The sequence below is a fragment of the Anser anser genome (genome assembly GCF_964211835.1).
Source record: "Anser anser genome assembly, chromosome: 1".
Taxonomy (NCBI): domain Eukaryota; kingdom Metazoa; phylum Chordata; class Aves; order Anseriformes; family Anatidae; genus Anser; species Anser anser.
The window spans coordinates 124,449,705-124,471,895 of NC_139720.1; the positions used below are offsets into that span (position 1 = coordinate 124,449,705).

At 40.6% G+C, this 22,191-nt stretch overlaps 1 protein-coding gene across 5 annotated transcripts in view; it reads right to left on the reverse strand.

Moving 5' to 3' along the window:
• Window positions 1–22,191, reverse strand: part of IL1RAPL1 (interleukin 1 receptor accessory protein like 1) — a 777,496-nt gene that overhangs the window by 568,624 nt on the left and 186,681 nt on the right. The window lies entirely within an intron of this gene.

Genomic DNA, 22,191 nt, shown 5'->3' on the forward strand with positions numbered 1-22,191 from the left:
ACCTTGTCATAAAAGGAAATTAAGTTCATTAAACAGGGCTTTTCCTTTGTGAACCTGTGTTGGCTGTGATCAATGACTGCAGTGTCCTTCAGGTGTTTTTCAGTAACTCCCAGAATAATCGTCTCCATAATTTTACCAGTCACTGACCTGAGACCGAGAGGCCTGCAGTTACCTGGGTCTTCTTTCTTGCCCTTCTTGAAAACTGAAACAACATTTCCCCGCTTCCATTTGACTGGGACCTCCCCATATTACAAAGACCATTGAAAAAGAATTGAAAGAAGACTCACGATAATACCAAACAGCTCTTTGAGTACCCTGGGACAAATCCCATTAGGATAAACTTATTTTTATCCAACTGGAGCAGAAAATCCCACACAAGTTCATTACCACAGTCACGGTCTGCCAACTCAGGGATATGGGGGTCCCAGAGCCCAGCATCAGTGTTGAAGACAGAGGCAAAGATGGCATTAATGTCTCTTTTTTGTGTAAGTCCCTGTTTGTGAGGTAACCACCCTCAACAAGTAACAGACCAATGTTATATCCAGTCCTCCTTTTGCTGTTAACATATTAAAACAAAACAAAAACAACAACAACAAAACTTTTTATTGTCCCCAACATATTGGCCAGCTGCAAATCTTTGTACTTTGACCACACAAATTTCCTCCCTATAACGGTGAACAGCATCCCTGTAGTCCTTCCATGTTGAAGGACTTCAGGACTGAAGGACTTCCAAGATGACCTTCAGCCCCACCTGCTTGACTTCCAACATGTTAGAATTGCCAGTTTCTATGCTCTTAAGAGGTGGTACTTAAAAATTAACGAGAACTGATGGACTTTTGAATGTCTTCAAAAGCACTTTCCTAGGGGACCTTACCAATTATTTCCCAGAGCAGCATGAAGTCTGCTCTCCCCATATCTGGAGCTGAAGTTTTGGTGGTAGTTTCCATAGAATCATGTAATCATAGAATGGCCTGGGTTGAAAAGGACCTTAAAGATCATCTAGTTTCACACTCCCTGCTCTGGGCAGGGTTGCCATCCACTAGAGCAGGCTGCCCAGAGCCATATCCAGCGTGGCCTTGAGTGCCTCCAGGGATGGGGCATCCACAACCTCTTTGGGCAACCTGTCCCAGTGCCTCACCACCCTCTGAGTGAAAAACTTCCTCCTAATACCTATCCTAAATCTCCCCTCTCTTAGTTTAAAACCATCCCCTCTTGTCCTATCACTATCAACACCTGTAAACAGATGTTCCCCCTCCTGTTTGTACGCTCCCTTCAAGTATTACAGAATCACAGAATCGTCTAGGTTGGAAGAGACCTCCAAGATCATCCAGTCCAACCTCTCACCTAATACTAACAAGTCCTCCACTAAACCATATCACTAAGCTCAACATCTAAACGTCTCTTAAAGACCTCCAGGGATGGTGACTCAACCACTTCCCTGGGCAGCCTATTCCAATGCCTAACAACCCTTTCAGTAAAGAAGTTCTTCCTAATATCTAACCTAAACCTCCCCTGGCACAACTTTAGCCCATTCCCCCTTGTCCTGTCACCAGGCACGTGGGAGAATAGACCAACCCCCACCTCTCTACAGCCTCCTTTAAGGTACCTGTAGAGAGCGATAAGGTCGCCCCTGAGCCTCCTCTTCTCCAGGTACAGACCGCTCCTGAGCCATTAAGATTTCCTTCTTGAAGAGTGCCCAGCCTTCCTGGACTCCTCTGCCCTTCAGAACCACCTCCCAAGGAACTCTGCCAACCAGTGTCCTGAACAGCTCAAAGTCAGCCCTCCGGAAGTCCAAGACAGCAGTTTTACTGGTCCCCTTCCTGGCTTTGCCAAGAATAGAGAATTCTACCATTTTGTGGTCACTCTGCCAAAGACAGCTCCCAACCACCACATCTCCCACCAGTCCGTCACTGTTTGTGAACAGAAGGTCTAGCGGGGCACCTCCCCTGGTAGGCTCTCTAACCACCTGTGTCAGGAAGCTATCTTCCATGCTCTCCAGAAACCTCCTAGACTGCTTTCTCTGGGCTGTGTTGTGCTTCCAGGATATATCTGGGAAGTTGAAGTTCCCCATGAGAACGAGCGCTGACGATTTCGCGGCTTCTGCCAGCTGCCTGTAGAACTCCTCATCAGTCTCCTCATCCTGGTTCGGCGGTCTATAACAGACCCCCACCAGGATGCTTGCCTTGTTGGCCTTCCCTCTGATCCTAGCCCATAGGGACTCAACCTTATCAGTCCCAGCCTCAAGTTCCACAACATCTAAACACTCTCTAATATAGAGAGCCACACCACCAGCCCTTCTGTGCTGCCTGTCCCTTCTGAAGAGCCTATAGCCAGACATTGCAGCACTCCAGTCATGAGAGTGGTCCCACCACGTTTCCGTGATGGCAACCAAGTCATAGCCTGCCTGCTGCATGATGGCTTCCAGCTCCTCTTGTTTGTTACCCATACTGTGTGCATTAGTGTAGATGCACTTCAGTCGGGCCATTGCCTTCTTCCCCAGCCTTGCCATTGTTCCCCCTGGCACAACTCCAACAAGCCTTATTTCAGCCCCGTCCCCCTTCTTACCTAGTTAAAAGCCCTCTCAATGAGCCCTGCCAGCTCCTGGGCTAGGATCCGCTTTCCCCTTAGAGATAGGGACCCGTCTGCGGCCATCAGGCCGGGTGCTAAGTAAAGCGCCCCATGGTCAAAAAACCCAAAATTTCTGTGTTGGCACCAGCCTCTGAGCCACGTGTTAATCAGGTGGGCTTTCCGTGTCCTCTCGGTACCCCTCCCTGCTACTGCAGGGATAGCTGAAAACACCACCTGTACTCCCGCTCCATCCACTAACCGTCCCAGTCCCCTAAAGTCCCGTTTGATAGCCTTCAGGCTTCTCTCATCAATATCATCACTGCCAGCCTGGACTACCAAAAGCAGACAGTAGTCAGAGGGGCGAACCAGGTTGGGAAGCTTTCTGGCAACATCCCTGACCCTGGCCCCAGGGAGGCAGCAGACTTCCCTACGGGTAGGGTCAAGCCGACAAATAGGGCCCTCTGTCCCCCGGAGAAGGGAGTCACCTACAACAATTACCCTTCTGTCTTTCTTGGTGGAGGCAGTCTTGAGGCATGGAGTCGACCTCCTCGCCCTAGGTATCCTCCTGGGTAGACTTTCTACCTCATCTTCACCCACCGGTCTCTCAAGCTCTAGGGCCTCAAACCTGTTATGTACACACACCTGGGAAGGTGGGGGCGGTAGGGGGGGGGCGTCTCCTGCAAGGTCAAGCAGGGACCTGTCTCCATTCCTCCTTAACTCCTAGGTCCTCTCCCTCTGCCCGACAGGGCAGGGAGTCCACCCCCATTTGGGGTGTCTCACCCCAGTACCTCTCCTTCAGGCCCTGCAGGGAGTTGCTCCACCAGTCCATCTCCCGCTCACACTCCCTGATAGCCCTCAACCTCTCCACCTCCTCCCTGAGCTCTGACACCAGGCGGACCAGGTCATCCAACTGCTCGCACCTCACACACACAGTCCCTCTGCCTCCCTCAGATGGCAGCAACAGGCTCAGACACTCCCTGCATCCAGAGACCTGAACTGCCGCATTTTTGAGCAGGCAGTCTGGGTGGTTACAGACTTTCTAGAGAGAGCAGTCTGCCTGGTGTAGACCATTGCAGCCCAGCTAGCGGTCGACAGCTGTTAGAGGAGTTGTTCGTATGGGCGGGGGGGGGGGGGGGGGGGGGGAGAAACGTTCTGCGCTCTCTGCCTTCCCTGCTCGCCCTGCCTGAGCAAACTGCCACACAAACTGCCGCGCCCGCCCTTCTGACGTGCCACGCCCTGTTTGCCCACCCTGTTCGCCGCGCTCCTGGTCGCTTGCGCTCCCTAGGGGCTGCTTTTGAACGGCCGGGAAGGGGGCGCTGCTGGCTCCACCCACGCCTCGTCAGCCTCCCTCGCGAGGGCTGCCGGGTCCTGGCGGCTCCCTCGAGTGGTCTCGATGCCGGAAAAATTAGAAGGCTGCAATGAGGTCTCCGTGGAGCCTTCTCTTCTCCAAGCTAAACAAGTCCAGTTTCCTCAACCTTTCTTCACAGGAGAGGTGCTCCAGCCCTCTGATCATCATTTTCCTCCTATTACCAAAAACATTAAACTCAACTACTTCATGGTCACTATGGCCAAGACTGCCACCAATTGCCTTTTCACTCACAAAAACCTCTTCATTTAGAAACAAGAAATGTATGAGGGTACCTTTCCTAGTCAGCTCCCTTAGCACTTGTACCAAGAAGTTATCACCAAGGTATCAGAAAACAGGTCCAGGAGGACCTGTTATATATAAGGTGAAAGAGCCAGATGTTTTAGGCCTTTCAAAATGAGTTCTGAATTTTGTTTCCACTGAAATCAGATGACAATATTTTCTCTGACATTAATATGAACAGTACTAGTTCCTCAGAGAAAAAAATAAAATAAAAAATTCTTGGGGTGTCTTAGGATATTAGTGTATTAGTATAGCTTTAGTGCTTCCTATTCCTAAACCTTTCCTCAGATTTAATTCTACTTATGTAATAGTTTAAATTAAACATAAACCAAATAAATGACAAAGAAATTCTGGTCATAACTAAAATAAAGGAATAATACTGATTGACTTCAAATAGTCCTGGATATGTTTTTATCGCTCATTTCCCCTTAATGTCCATGGGATAATATATTTGAGTTTCAAAAAAAATTTTCTAGACTTTTTGAACAATTTCAAAATAAGAGTTTTGAAGAAAATATTGATGCTTGCACAGAAGACTAATATGGAACCTTGCAGAACTCATAGTGTCCTGAAATTCAAAACCTTAGGTTTCACCATTTAGGTTTCACCATAAATGAAACTTCCTAACTTCTCATATTTTTTCTAATCTAAACTTGTTACTGATTTTCGAAACAAGAAACTAAACAATGTCTCTAACATGAGTTCTAATCATACATGTATTTCATCTAATTTTTCTTATATAACTGCTCTCTATCAAGAATCCTATATGTATAAACAATGGTAGACTTTTTCTAACAATTTCATCACTAGAGTATCTGAAATACTACTGCTATTTCTTATTCTAGCTATTAAGAAATACTGCAAATACCATGCAGGGGTAATTGATAGCAAATGTTGGCATTTTCATAGCAGCTACATAAGAAGGTAAGATTATTGCCAGAATGGATGAGCTATTCCTTCTGCACCCTAGATGTAAATGACATTCCTATGACATCTGAGTAAATTTAATGCTTTTCCTGTGCTCTAAAAGTAAAGAAAAAAAGTAAAAATAGAATAATAATAACAATAATAATACAGTACAATGATTTTCAAAAATCTAAGGCTAGAGTATTCTCATACTCTTACAAGGAAGAATGCACAATAAGATTAAACATTATTTTTTACAGCAGTCTAATACAGTAATTGCTTGACAACTTTATGACATACAATGGGGCAAAAAATTCCTTAAATTTGTTTTTTCTGAAATAATAGTTAATGGATAGATTCCATTAACTGTTTAGTAGCTGGTCTGAAAAACACTTGACTGTTCAGTCTCAAAAGCAAACAAACAAACAAATAAATATTCCTTAGACCCTTGGGGAACTTCTCAGAAAAAAAAATACTGAAAAAATAAGTAAAACCTAAAGTCAGACTTGCCTTCAGCATACTCAACTTCTCTCCTAATGTTTGCATGAATACACACTCAATGCAAGGCTGTGAATACACAGAGTAAGAATTACTTTTTCTTCCCTCCAGTATTTTTTACATGCCTTGAGCTTCTGACATGATAATAAAAATAATGAAAATTAATAGCATTCCTTACTCCCCTTTCCAAGAAAGCTTTACTTACATGGTCCATATATCAAAACAAAGGTAAATAAAAAGTAAATCCATTTTCTTCAGGCTGGGGACAATTTAGTGAAGAACTGACTGGTAATGAAGTTACATGGGGTATCCAAACATAATTATTTGATTAGGTTCTATGATCATTTGAAAATCTGTGACCATTTTTTTCAGTGAGCATATATAGCAACAAAAATATTGCAAGAAAAACAAGCAAACAAAAAACATGTATAATCTTGCAGATAATTTAGAATGGAAAAATGGATGGAAAGGAAAATAGCGTGGAAAAGTAGAAAGAAACTTTTAACAAAAACAAAAATTTGTCTCAGTTTTGGTCAGTCTTTCGGAGTGTGCTATAAGCTTTAACTAAGCTCCCTGTCACAGACTTATAGTTTGGTTGAGGCTGGAAGACACCACTGGAAACTGTCTGGTCCAACCCCTGCCCAGAGCAGAATCAGTGACAGCAGGTTGCTCAGGGCCATATCCAGCTAGGTTTTGAGTATCTCCAAAGATGGAGAATCCACAACCTTGCTGGGCAGTTGGTACCAGTGTCTGACTGCACTCAGATTTAAAAAAAAAATAAAAATGTTCAGATGAAATCTCACGTGTTTCATTTTGTGCCCATTGCCTCCTGTCCTGTACTTGGGCATAACTGAGAAAAGTCCAGCTCCCTGTTCATCTCCCCCATCAGGTGTTTACACACAACAGTAAGATGACCTTAGCCATTTCTTCTTTAGGATGAGCAATCCCCATTATCTCAGCCTACATCAGATACTCCAGTGCTCTGGACTGGACAAACTCCAGCATGTCTCTCACACCAGAGAGCACCATGGTGGAGCAGATTTTGATGCTGCAGCCTTTGGAGGAGCTCACGGTGGATCAGGTGGATCTAACCTGAGGGAGGCTACAGCCCTTGTAGCGGATCCTGCGCAGGTGCAGGGGATCTTGGGGGAGTTGCTGCTTGTGGGGGCCCCATGTTGGAGCAGTTTGCTCCTGAAGGATAGAACCCATGGTATGGACCCCTGTTTGGAGCAGTTCTCAAAGAGCTGCTGCCTGTGGGAAACCCACATAGGATCAGTTGGGTAAGGCAGGCATTCTGTGGGAGATACCCCATGTGGAGCAGTGGAAGAGAGTGACTGTGAGGGAGCAGCGGAGATGAACCTTTAGGGACTGACCACAGCCCCACTTCCTCCTTCCTCTGCATCACTCGGGGGGAGGACGTAGAAGAGGATGAATGAGGGGAAGGTGTTTTTAGTTTGCTTTTAGTTTCTCACTGTTCTAGTCTGCCAGTGATAGGTAATAAATTACATTAATCTCCCTAAGCTGAGCCTGTTTTGCCCACGACAATAATTGTTGAGTGATCTCCCTGTCCTTATCTCAACCCTTGAGACTTTTTCATATTTTCTTCCCCTTTCCCTTTGAGGATGGGAAAAGAGAGATTGGTTGTGGTAGAGCTCAGCTGCCCAGCTGAGTAAAACTACCACAGCCCCCACCAGTGCAGAAAGAAAGGATCACCTCCTCTGACCTGCTGTCAACACTGTCTAATGCTGCCCATGATGGTGTGCAAAGCATTTAACACTGTCTTGCATGACATCCTTGTCTCTAAATTGGAGAAACATGGATTTGACAAATGAACCACTCAGTCGATAGGAATTAGCTAAATGGTCACACTCCAAGTGTTGTGGTCAACGGTGTGATGTCCAAGTGGAGACTGGTGATGAGTGGTGTCTCTGAGGGGTCAGTATTGGGACCAGTGCTGCTTAACATCTTTGTTGGCAACATGGACAGTGTTGCAAGGACACATTGCGACCTCATGTCCAATTTAGTGTCCACCACAAATCATGGAATCACAGAATCACAGAATCACGGAATGTTAGGGATTAGAAGGGACCTTGAAAAATCACCTAGTCCAATCCCTCTGCTGGAGAAGGAACACCTAGATCAGGTCACACAGGAATGCATCCAGGCAGGTTTTGAATATCTCCTGAGAAGGAGACTCCACAACCCCCCGGGCAGCCTGTTCCAGCGCTCTGTCAACCTCCCTGTGAAAAAAGTTTCTTCTCATATTTAAGTGGAACCTCCTATGTTCCAACCTGCACCCATTGCCCCTTATCCTGTCATTAGATGTCACTGTTCTCAGATGGAGCCTGGCTCCGTCCTCCTGACACTCACCCTTTACATATTTATATACATTAACAAGGTCACCCCTAAGTCTTCTCTTCTCCAAGCTAAAGGGACCCAGCTCCCTCAGCCTTTTCTTGTAAGGGAGATGCTCCACTCCCTTAATCATCCTTGTGGCTCTGCACTGAACTCTCTCAAGCAGTTCTCTATTCTTCTTGAACTGAGGAGCACAGCTGAACTGAGGGAATGCCACAGTCCTCTGCAGAGCTGCTTTCCAGTCACCCCAAGCCTGTACTCGTGGTTAGAATTGTTCCATCCCAAGGGCAGGACTTAACACTTCCCTTTGATGACCTTTGTACCACTGTTCACAATCCTCTGGGCCCAGATGTTCAGTCAATTTTCAGTACACCTCAACATCCACTTATTTAAGCCATACTTCATCAGCCTATTTCATAGAATCATAGAATCATAGATTCATAGAATCATAGAATCATTAAGGTTGGAAAAGGATTTCAAGATCATCTGGTTCAACCATCACCCTACTACCAATGTCACCCACTAAACCATGTCCCTAAGCACCAGGTCCAACCTTTCCTTGAACACCCCCAGGGACGGTGGCTCCACCACTTCCCTGGGCAACCCGTTCCAATGCCTGACTGCTCTTTCTGAGAAGAAATGTCTTCTAATTTCTAACCTAAACCTCCCCTGGTGCAACTTGACGCCATTCCCTCTAGTCTTATCACTATGAGTGAGAAGAGGCTGACCCTCATCTCCCTGCACCTTCCTTTCAGGCAGTTGCAGAGAGCAATAAGGTCTCTCCTGAGCCTCCTCTTCTCCAGACTAAACAACTCCAGTTCCCTCAGCCACTCCTCATAGGACTTGTGTTCCAGGCCCTTCACCAGCTTTGTAACCCTTCTCTGGACATGCTCCAGGGCCTCGATGTCCTTCTTGTAGTGAGGGGCCCAAAACTGAACATAGTACTCGAGGTGCAGCCTCACCAGATGAGGATGTTATGAAACATAGTATCATAAGCCCTATAAAAGTTGAGGTAAATAACATATCACAGAATCACAGAACAGAATCACAGAATTGTCTAGGTTGGAAGAGACCTCCAAGATCACCTAGTCCAACCTCTGCCCTAACACTAACAAGTCCTCCACTAAACCATATCACTAAGGGCTACATCTAAACATCTCTTAAAGACCTCCAGGGATGGCGACTCAACCACCTCCCTGGGCAGCCTATTCCAATGCCTAACAACCCTTTCAGTAAAGAAGTTCTTCCTAACATCCAACCTAAACCTCCCCTGGCGCAACTTTAGCCCATTCCCCCTCGTCCTGTCACCAGGCACGTGGGAGAATAGACCAACCCCCACCTCTCTACAGCCTCCTTTAAGGTACCTATAGAGAGCGATGAGGTCTCCCCTGAGCCTCCTCTTCTCGAGGCTAAACAACCCCAGCTCCCTCAGCCGCTCCTCGTAAGACTTGTTCTCCAGACCCCTCACCAGCTTCGTCGCCCTTCTCTGGACTCTCTCAAGCACCTCCATGTCCTTCTTGTAGCGAGGGGCCCAAAACTGAACACAGTACTCGAGGTGCGGCCTCACCAGAGCCGAGTACAGGGGGACAATCACCTCCCTAGACCTGCTGGCCACACTGCTTCTTATGCAAGCCAGGATGCTGTTGGCCTTCTTGGCCACCTGAGCACACTGCTGGCTCATATTCAGCCGACTATCAACCAGTACTCCCAGGTCCTTCTCGGCCAGGCAGCTTTCCAGCCACTCATCTCCCAGCCTGTAGCGCTGCTTGGGGTTGTTACGCCCCAGATGCAGGACCCGGCACTTGGCCTTGTTGAACTTCATGCAGTTGGCCTCAGCCCATCGCTCCAGCCTATCCAGATCCTCCTGCAGAGCCTTCCTTCCCTTGAGCAGATCGACACACGCACCTAACTTGGTGTCATCTGCAAACTTACTGAGAGTGCACTCGATCCCCTCATCCAGGTCACCGATAAAGATATTAAAGAGGACCGGCCCCAGCACTGAGCCCTGGGGGACTCCACTAGTAACCGGCCTCCAACTGGATTTGGCTCCATTCACCACAACTCTTTGGGCCCGGCCATCCAGCCAGTTTTTAACCCAACAAAGCATACGCCAGTCCAAGCCACGAGCAGCCAGTTTCTCGAGGAGAATGTTGTGGGAAACGGTGTCAAAAGCCTTAACATGCATTGCTCTGCCCTCATCCACCAATCCTGTTGAAGGCCGATTACAAGAAGGCTGATGATGTAATTAGAAGGATTCTTACTGACTTGACTGAGGTTTAGTTCAGGTCTTTGGTTTCTAGGTGAAAGAAATTGAATGGCTGAGTTGAGGAAAAGAATAAGAGTAAATCCAATTGCATATTTTGCAAGGAGAATTTTACATTTTTAGACTAATATTTTTAATTCCATGGAGAGAAAGAAAATAGTGTTTCTTTGTTTGTTTTATTATTTTTTTAATATTTTTTTTCTCTTCTTATAGCTCTTAAATGATTAATGAGGACATTGAAATATTCAGTAAGTACAATGCCACAATCAGTACGTTTTTTTCTCAATTCAACTGTGTGTGTTATGAACAATGGAAGAAAAATGTCTCCTTATACATTAATGTTATTACATAGATATTTTTTTTCTCCCAATTCAATAAATGAAAATATTTGAGTGGGGGAAAAAAAATCAGCACTATTTGTATTTTTTTTAATAAAAAAGTGAAATTTCATTGCCAATGGCTTTCTGAAGAGGAGAACATAGTAAAAGTAAAGTAAAAGAATAATATGTACATTATTTAAAAAAATGAGAGGGAGAGAGAAGTACTTTTTAATCTTTTAATTTTAACTTAATACAATGCAGAACTGCTTGTTTTGCTTGCCTTTACCAGCACTCTAACGAAAAAAAGGTTGAAGTTCATGTAGCAAGAAGATAAATTTTGTATAACTATTCTATATAATCAAAAAGCCTACTCTGAAATATATGCACTTTAGAGTATAATGAAAGTCTCTTGGGTAGCAGGTAGCTAGATGCAGATTTGGAAAAGGATTTGTCCAGTTACTTTAGTTCATAACTTCTCTATTGAACAATTTTGACCATGTGCTGAAGTGATTTGCTTAACAAGAGAGCAACAATACTGTATTTTGCTTGTGTAATGGATGAGTTGTTTATTTTTGTATTTGTGTTTGTTTTGTTTTGTTTTTCCTTCATTCGTATCAATTAAAAAATATTAAAAAAAAAAAGTTCTGATCTGAATATGAAGTTCTGTTCACTATCGTATCTAAATGCTAGCTATCTTCCATGTTAAAGCAGATCATGGCTTAATGTTATACCCCTATAAATTCCTCTGGTTTTCATCTGCTACATAAGGATTAAAATAATGTGAATTAATGGGTATATCACTTTTCATTAAATTAGAATCTTTTGTTAATGAAAAGCATTAAAGCAGAAAAAAAAATAGAGAGATTTCTCTTTCTTGGTTGTTTTCTCAGCCTTAAGATCTCCATCCTACTTTGTCATCAAGACCACAAGTCTTCGTACAACTGCAAAAATACTTTAACATTTTGAGACATGCTGCAGATGATAAATTTCATTAGGTGTCAAGGCCTCTAGGGAGAGTGGAATGTATTGATTTTGATTTAGCAAAAAATAAGAGCACGTGAAAAATACAGTAATAGAGAATTCTATAAGAGAATATATTTCCTGGAATATTTTTCTGTGCAAAGAGATGAGAATCTCATTAAAAAGAAAGAAAAAACAAGAACAAGTCTTTTAAGGTAAGAAAAAATTCTTTGATTGTTATCCACAAGATTTTATTTATTTACCACCAGTATATCAGGATAAGGACATACTGCAGAAATGATTAGAGAAGGGGAGAAACATGAAGGGAACAGAGGTATAGAGACTATGAAGGAACGTGTTTCAAGAAAAGAAGAATGGTCAAATGTGCTGAAGGTAGAGGAATGGTGAGACTGAATATTCTCCTACACGGCAAGGAAGAGGTCATTTGAGTGGAGTGCCAAGCACAGAAGAGAGCCTGGAAAGGGGCAGGGAGGGGATGAGAGAAGAGTAGCTCCAGACATCCATTAAAATCAATGTTCCATGAGCTACTTAGAGATGAAAATGATAAAAAGGATCATTGGGTCATTGGAGAAATGTCAGGTCAAGTGTATTTCCTTTTCACCCAGGGAAACTGGACATGTTTATATTTGCAAGAGAAGAGTACCAAGAGAAACTGAAATACTAAAGACAAAAGTAATGGAGAGAAGAGAAGGCACGAGACAGATGAGCATGAAGTACAAGAACCAGGCTAACAGTCCACAACTGAAAGAAGATAAGTTAACCAATAATCTCTTATGAAAGATCACCAAAAGGTGAAGGCATCGATTCAGTTTCAATTTCATCTTTGCATTCACTTTGTAGTTCTAAGCCTTCAAAGTTGCCCAGTGTTGAAAACAGTCAGGTGAAACATGGAATTTAGAGTGTGAGCCAGATGCTGACCAGACTGACGACTCAATAAAATGACCAAAAGTCATGTCAGACAGGGATACTGGGGAGCATGTAGCTAAATCAGGTCTATCTGAAGTAAGTTTAAACTGAAATGAGTGTTATAAAAGAAGTGGCAAGGAACATAGAGTCTCTCAATCAGTTCTGAAATGTATATATTTTAAAATTTATTTAAAAAAAAAAAAATGCACACCGAGTCAAACTCTTGAAAATTCACAATATGTCCCAGTGACTTTCTGCATGTGTTAAAATGTAGGTTATCCAGGAAAAAAAAAAAAAAAAAAAAAAAAAACTCTCCCTGTCTATATTTTAAAGATACAGAAATACATATAACAATAACTATGTTTCCTAATGGAATTAGAAATTATTAACAATGGAAACACTAAGCCCATTAGTCCAAAAAGATAGCAATTTTTATCTGAATAGCACCCAAGATACAATCTAATTTATTTAAAATATAAAATGTAATCCCTGTCTTGGTGTTTTAACATTCTAAAAGCAATAAGAAAAAGCCTCACTTGGGGGGAAATCCTAATGCTAGTAACATAACGCAAGTTTCATGTGGATTTCAGTGAAACTAGGATTTATAAGTGAGGTATTAGAAGTTCCCTCTGCTATGCATGTATTTGTTTAGTTGCATTGTAAAGAAGAAATACTTTTTTCTTCTTCTGAGCATACATACACAAAAAAAGTTTTATTTACTAGATATAAAACGACTATTCAAAAGGAACACTCACAATATTTCAGAACTAATTCAGGCCTAAATATTCAAATCCCTCTGCATATACATGTTTACTGACATGTTAGTATGGTATTTTTTTTCCTTCTGTATTTGATCATATAATGGGCAGTGTTTGCTTAATTACTTAATATTCTCTTTCCTCCTCATTGTTAGACACTTCAAACCATTTTCTGAAAACAGGCTGCAATATCTCATCAGATTCTTTGACTCTTCATAGCTATCAAAAACATCTACACTGCTATGAGACCAGAGTTTACTATTACCCCATTTTACAGAAAAGAAATAGAAGCACAGAAGAAAACATAAAAGTAATCTTCTAATTGCAGGTGTTCAAATTTACAACAAGCACTTGATAGTTTTAGTGATATGTTCCTACTGGTTGCTAATCTGAATCTGATCTGGTCTGAAGTTCAGACCTTGAATAAGGAATCATACTTGCTACTTTGCTACTAATAAGTAGCAAAAAAAGCTTTTCTAAGAACCTACTCACGTAGGTAGTCTAAAGTATAAATAAGCTAAATCTAGATCTCCAGGGCAATATATGTTGTTTTTTTAACCGTCACCTCTCTTGTAGTGTTTTGTTTTGTTTTGTTTTGTTTTTTTGAGCAAGGATCACCAATACAGAGCCATAGACTCTGCAGCTGTCTCCACATTCTTTTAAACGAAGATAGGTTCTTTATTTTAAGAAGTTCTTACTGACATGCTCCTACTTCAGTCATACAAATCATGTGCTTACAAAATACCTCCTCCAAATAGCTTTATTCTTGTTCCTGCATCTAAGTTCAGACCAAATTAGTCACAGAATCATAGAATGATTTGGGTTGGAAGGGACCTTAAAGATTCCTTCCAGTTCCAACAGTTCCAAGCAGTTCCAACCCCACTGCCCTGGGCAGGGACACCTCCCACTAGATCAGGTTACTCAAAGCCCCATTCAGCCTGGCCTTGAACACTGCCAAGGAGGTGGCATCCACCACTTCTCGGGGCAACCTGTGCCAGTGTCTCACTACCCTCATAGTAGTACATACTGAACACTTAGATCTATACAGACTTAGTGTTTTCAGGAATGATTCATAATAAATATTCAAAAGGGTCAAAACTGAACTTGTTAGCTTCCTAATGACTTTTGATATTTCTTCAATAATATTAATTAAAGTTATTAAATCTATTTTTAGTACATTGCATATACTTTATTTCTATGTTTCTATTAACAATAAGCTATTGAATTTTAATCCAAATTCATCATGGCTAAATATATAAATTATTCACAGATTTCTGAACCAGAGTTACTGATAATGGTAACACATTACCATCTAACAGATTACATAGTGAGACACCATGCTTGAAAACATGACTGTCCAGAATGCCTTGATCCATGTTCACTTGCCCTGATGCCCCATTCCTGGGTCTGCTTTCCAAGAACTTGCTCCAAGAACTGCACGCACTCCTGCCCACAACTACCCTTCCAGTCACTACCCATGCCCCTCTGATAACATCAGTCTCAGTGCCTCTGTCCTTTGTCCACTTGGGGCTGCCCACAAACCCATCCTCTTGAATGCCTTCTTCCTTTCTCTTCCTCCTCTTGCTCAAATTTCCCGCTGCCCAGCCTTCCAGTGGGATTTCAAAGACACCTCCCATGCCTCCCTGTTCCAACTCGCCTCTCATCGAAAGGGCTGAGATCAACTCCTGAGTGTTTCAATCCCTGTAAATGATGTCTGTTTCCTCACACCACCTCGGGATGGTTCAGGTTGGGCTGTTCCGCATGGCCTCTCCGCTGGGATCCACAGACCTCCCCTCCCAGCCACACCTCAGAGAGAAGGATAACTGGCTGCAGGAAGGAGGAGAGGAGACAGGAACCTCCCTGATGGAAAACAAGGTTCACATAGCTTCACAGTAAGCAAACAGAAATGGGGTTGGTTTGTTTTGGAAAATAGGGAGACCATGCAGCAAAAATATGGATGTGCTGAGATAAGCAGGTACAGCAGGAGATGCATAGGACTTCAATCAATAATATTTCATTATTAACAGTGTCAATACCTAATATATCTGATGTCATTGGTATTATGTATGCAGAGTGAGGATACAGATGTACTGTTTGTATAACGCTGCCCATTATTCAAGATAGAAGGCTCCTACTGACAGCACAGAACAGTTTGTCTCCCTTTACCTGCTACTGGTTCAGGTGCCAACTCTAGATTCAGCATGACCCACAGCAGCCTGAGCCTTTTCCCTCCACGCTAGTATGTTCATGCTCGGGGTAGTACACCTACACAGGCTGCCACTTGTGCAGAGCTCACACCTTCATTGGACTGGTTGCAAAGTCATGGGGAAATATAAGGGTGCCTTCTGCATACAAAATCCTTGGCTAAACCCAAGTCTCTCCTCTGTAGAATGTGCTAGCTGCCAGAACTATTACTTTTAAATGGGTAAAGCTGTGTATTTTTTCCTACTTTTTGTCTTGAAATCTGTTCATCCGTCTGAACCAAAATGAGCCAAATGTGCCTTGAGGTGGTTTAGAAGTTGAGCACTAGTGCCTCTGCCACATATTTTGGAAACTGTGTGAGAAGGTGAGGAGAGATCTTCCTCTGTTATACTGCAGGGCCAATTTCATTTTCTTTGGGTATTTACTTTGTACATAGCATTTGTACACCTATAAAGCCTATGCATCCATTCCAATAGTAGTGACTGTATACCAAATCCAATAATTGGTAACCTCAAGAGGTTTGATTCTCTTCATCTTTACGTAAAGATGCAGTGTTAAATTTTGTTTGTTTGTTATTGTGTAAATCGCACAGTTTCAGTATTAGATGGTGCATTGGCCTCATTGGCCTGAAATCTTTTTTTTTTTTTCTTTTTTTTTTTTCCTTCTTTAAAGGGATGTTTGGATTTTGGATTACTCAGCAGAATAAGGGAAATGCCACTCTTTTTACTTTCTGTACTAAAATGAAAGTAATTAAATAGAAAAACTTATCCTCCACAAGGCTAGCAGACTGTTGTCAGCTCTCACAACATTAATATTTCTTCTTCTTCCCATAGCTATTTCTAGTAGCTATTTCTCAGCTACTGAGTGCATGTTATTTGCTGAAGCATTTTTTCTCCTAATCATTGTGATGATTTATGTCGAAAGTTCTGGTATATGTTCCTCAGTCAAAAAAACAAACCTCACATAATTACCCTGCTACCCCACCTGTTTTGTTTTTCCTATGTAATCATGGAAATCTAAACTAGAAATTCCCAGAGATTTGAATTTTTGTCAGTAAGTTAAAAGTTGCACTAGAAAAAGAATCAGGTTACTCTCTAGACCCACAATTGCTCTAGATAAACAGATAATAGCCTATAATAGTCTAAACTAGGTAAGAGTCTTTTTTTTATTTAGTATTTGCAAGTTGAATAATTTATATATGTCCTATGACTAATTGTTAACAAATTGTCCTAATTATTAACAAATCAGAAATCAGTAATTAATGTTCAGCAAATTCCACTGGCAATCCTCATTAAATATCACTGTACTTTTGTTTGAATAAATTTTGTACTATGAAGTGGATAAAAAGGCTGCACTCCTGATTCTCACTTTGTTTTGGGCTCAGGAGGAAAAAGATGGCTATATATTTATATCATTGTGATGTCATGAGTTACAACTTCTTGGCTGGAATGTAAACAATCAAAAATATAATTTCAGACTTTCTGAACCCCTGCTTTTTTTCCCTGTCATAGAAAATATCATTAAGAATTGGGGAGTTTCATGGACATTGGCATTTTGAGTCTACTTTTTTGATTCACTATTATTTAATGTTACTTACACTATCAGTTTTGATATGCATGACTTAACTCAGTTGAGATTGATCAAAAAAGAAAAGGCAGTTGTAAAACATAAAATGGAAGCTCAAAATTCAAAAATCTCAGACTTTTAAAATAGTAACAGATACTCTGATGAACAAACAACATTTTTAAGAAAATATATTTTCATTGTTTTCTGGGATTCAAATATCAAATTGTCAATATGAATCCATTTCATTTTATGTTTTGAATGGTTATCTTTATAAACATTATTTACATTTCAATACATAAAAAAGCAAAAAAAGCAGACTTCTATTTTGTGTGTGTGTATGTGTTTGTGTATGTGCACGTTTTTTGGAAGAAGTGTTGTTGGGTTTGTGAATTTATTCTTCTGCATTATGCTAATTTTTACTCTTTTTTTTTTTTTTTTTTTTTAAAGTAGAATAAAGCCAAACAAACAAAAAAAAAACCCAAACACCTTTTCTTTCAATATTTGAGTATTATTTCAGGAAACCTAGTGTAATTTAAAGCTGCAAAACTGTCAAACCCAAACTGTGTTTCACAGTAGTTTAGCAAATACATACGATAAAATTATTCTAAATTAAAAAGCATAATTTTAAATACATTTTCAACTATAAATACTATTATTTGGTAGAAATTTAAAAATTCCATACTGAGTAACATTTTAATCTCACAGAAATAGTAAGATCTTCAATAAAGTCAGTAAGGTATTTACAACTTGAGCAAAACAGGGCTCTGCCTGTGAAAAGTAATAATTATGTCTTCCATCACATCTAAAACTAACATGAAAATGTTTTGTAATTATAATAATGCCCTACAGTGATTTTAATTATTATTAAAAGAACAACATACTTTGCACACTGTATCACCAAAAGTTCAGGTAGAGCTCAAATGTTTTGCAGAATTTGTTAATACTTTGTTCCTATGTTTTCATATATTATGCTGCATTTCAAAATGTTTTCTTTTGTCTTCCTAAGGTTCTTTTATTTCTATTAAACCCCAAGGCAGCATTAAAAATAAATAAATACAAATACAAATACAAATAAAAAACCAAAAACCAAAAAAGGAAAAAAAAAAGCAAAAACAAAAATAAATAAACAAACCAAACAAATATGCGGTCAACAAGTCATGTAATAGAATTCCTTGTACTTATAATCTGTCCTGAATACTTTACTGCTTCTAGCCTCCTACTATAATAAATATGTGTTAGAAGTGATCACAATTTATGTAGATACATTTTGAAATGCTGAGGAGGTAAGCAATCATCTTAGGCCTTTTATTCTCTTTTTCATAGAAACATTCATGGATTTTTCAACAAATTATAAAAGAAAATTAATTATTCCACTGTACTATGAAGAGGACGAAACAATATGTTCTCTTGGCATTTAGATCAACCCAGCTGTTAAAAAATAAGACCTGATATAATATTTGATTTGTAAGAAAAAGCTGCATGGTCATGTTTAAATAAAATCATTGATTTTCTTTACTGAAAATGAATTTTTGATCTTTATGATGGTTTATAGCCTAACAGCAATCCTGTTTGATTAATCTTTGTTTCACAGTGTGGACAACAATGCTAATTTAAATAACTGACTGTATTATTCTCCTACAGAAGCATAAATATCCAAACTTGAATAAATGCTCCAAGGGTTTTAAACCCTATCATTATTTGGTTGTAAATGTATCTCACTGAAACAGTAATCAAGATATATTGATGCAAGAGAGACATTTAGCTGCTGAATATTTGCATATTCTGAAAATATTAACATTTTTCTTTTGCTTTTTTACTGACATATGATATAACATCTCTACATTTAAATTAGATTTAAATTAGAAAAGAAATATAAAATATGACAGATATATGTTCCCCTTATCTTATCACAATAGTTTACATGCAAATCCAGTGATGATGAACATAACTTCGTGGCAAGGTACCTGCCAGGCCTAATAGTGTAGATGTCTGCAGTTGTTCTACTCACATAAATTGTTGGTTAAAATGTTTGTGGCTTAGAGTAGTACAGGCACTTGAAAAGGCATTGAATTTTGCTTCAGAAGTCTTTGGTTGCATTCTGATTAAGTTCGCTTAAAAAACAGAGGTTGATAATGCCATGGTTACACATCAATTTTTACTGAGGACTGGTATTCCCAACGAGTTTGAGTCTCCTTAAGCTTGAGTGTAGAATCTTGAGGTTTAAGACTTTTTTTTTTTTCTGAATTATATGAAGTTTATGTATTACTTTGTGATGGCTGGTTGCACTGTTTAGAAAGACTACAGAAGAGTTATATAAAATATAAAGAATAGCAACCAAAAAGGATAAAGAGGATAAAATGTATGAGAAAAACTGAGATATAAAGGAATAGCATTAGTCTGGAAGAACTGAAAACTCCAGGGGAAGGATCATACCTTAAAGCTAACATTACAAAGGAAGGAATTAAATTATCCTATTTCTGAAACTGTGAAATAAGGAACAATCACCCATGGGGGGGGGGGGGGGGGGGGCAGTCTCATCTGAGAGAAGTTGGAAATTAAGAAAATCATAAATGGAAGTAGCTGAAAAGCACTAACACCGTCTGGATGTAATCACTCATCTGACAATGTTAGTTTTCCTGCAGTGGCCATGACCACAGATGAAAAACCTTCTTATCCTAGAGTCAATAGACTTCGTGCTTGATGGCATGATTACCTCTATGAAAGCCCCCACAGGGAACAATAGCCTATCTAGGGAATGAAGCACTACAGCTGAGTCAGAAACACTTCCTTATTTTGTGAACCATCTCAGTCAGAAAAAAAAAATAATAAATGAAAAACAAAATAAAATATGTATTATAAAAATGTACTGACACTTCATGACTCTTTTCAGAATTTCATGTGAAAGCACATTAATATATTCAATTAAACTGGAGCATCTTTTGGAGACTAAACAAAATTGTTATAATAAAGATGTCTCAATTATACAGTGTAATTTTTTTTGAAGAATAATAAATTTTCTGAAGTCTCTTTATAGACTAAATATTTAGATACATGCCCAAATCTCTCTCTTATTTCATTATTACGTGTTTAATACTAATGTTTCAACCGAACTGATACAAAAAAATGTGCTATAATGGACAGCATGCTCATTTATCATGATGTCAGTATTTATATTATGAGGGCTATGGAGAATTAAAAATAATCATAATAATAATTAAAAAAAAAAAACACATTTTTTGCATGTCTGTCTTTTCTGGAGCTAAGCTTTCTCAAAGTGATGTCTCTGTTGGAGGCTCAGTTCTGAAATATAACATGATTCTAAACCCCACTGAAAATGCAGATTTATCTGTATATATTTCTCTTCAACACTATTGAATTTTCTTACATTCCCATAGAAAAGATACTGAGCTTTTCATATTTTTAAATACTACATACAACACAGAAACGCAATATGGCTCCTTATGAGAAATAAAGTTTTAATTTAACAAGTTGTACTTTTGACAATATTCATACAATCTCATTATATAAAGACCATCTCACCTTGACAATCTTTTAGAACATCATAAGGATGACCTTATAAACAGTAGGGGAAAAAAAAAAAATAAAAAAAAATCAGCTTTTAATTCCCATGCTAATCTACGCAAAACCCTCTTGGAGTCATTGAGAAAGAAACCTAGGTACTCACTCATATTTCCATGTCTCCAGGTTCACTTGTCGAACCACATCTTTATTTTGATTTATAACATAAAATGTATGTGAAGGTTGGAGGCTCTCAGGCACAACAATCACAAATTAATAGTTTTCAATTCTTGGAAAAGTAAGAAGGGGGATTGGCAGAAATGCCACCCTGGACTTCCAGAAGGCAGACTTCAGCCTGTTAAGGAGACTGGTTGTCATAATCCCATGGGAGGCAGACCTAAAGGGCAAAGGAGTCCAGGAATGCTGGACACACTTCAAGAAAGAAGTCCTAAAGGCACAGGAGCAGGCTGTCCCCACATGCTGAAAAATGAGCCAGCATGGAAGAAGAATGTCCTGGCTGAACAGAGAGCTGTGGCTAAAGCTCAGGATGAAAAAGAGGGTTTATGAACTTTGGAAGAAGAGGCAGGCCACTCAGGAGGACTACAAAGATGTCATGAGGTTGCGCAGGGACAAAATTAGAAGTGGCAAAGCTCAACTGGAGCTCAATATAGCTGTTGTTAAAGAAAGTAAAAAATGTTTTTCTAAATACATAAACAAGAAAAGGAGAAAAAGAAAATACATCCTTTTTTGGATGTTGGGGGGGGGGGGGGAAGCATAGTGACATGGGATAAGGAAAAGGCTGAGATACTTCTTGCCTTCTTTGCCTCAGTCTTTAGCAGCAAGACCAGTTGTCCAGGTACTCAGCCCCCTGAGCTGGTAGACAGGAACAGGGAGCAGAATGAAGTCCTCATAATCCACATGGAAATGGTTAGTGACTTGCTACTCCACTTAGATGGATGGAAGTTTATGAAGCCAGATGGAATCCACCCAAGAGTATGGAAGGAACTGGCAGAAATGCTCGCCAAGCCACTTCACAACATTTATCAGCAGTCCTGGCTATCAGGGGAGGTCCCAGTCGACCGGTGGCTAGAAAATGTGACACCTATCTACAAAAAGGGCTGGAAGGAGGATCTGGGAAACTACAGGCCTGCTTAGTCCGACCTCAGTGCCAGGGAAACTCATGGAGTAAATTATCTTGAGTGCTACCACACAGCGCTTTCAGGACAGCCAGGTGATCAGGCCCACTCACCATTGGTTTATCAAGTGCAGGTCCTGCTTGATAAACCTAATCTCCTTCTAAGACAAGGTAACGTGCTCAGTGGACGAGGGAAAGGCTGTCTACCTAGACTTCATTAGGGTTTTTGGCACCATTTCCCACAGTATTCTCCTGAAGAAGATGGCTGCTCAAGTCTTGGCCAGGTGTATGCTTTGTTGGATTAAAAACTAGGTGGGTGGCCGGACTCAAAGAGTCATGGTGAATGGATTTAAATACAGCTAGAGGCTGGTCACTAGTGGTGTTCTCCAGGACTCAGTACTGGGGCCAGTTCTCTTCAGTGTCTTTTTCAAAGATCGGGACAAAGGGATCAAGTGCACCCTACTAAGGGGGTCCCAATCTCAGTAAGTTTGCAGATAACACCAAGTTAGGTGTGAGTGTTGATCTGGTCAAGGGTAGGAGGGCTCAGCAGAGAAACGCAGAGGGAG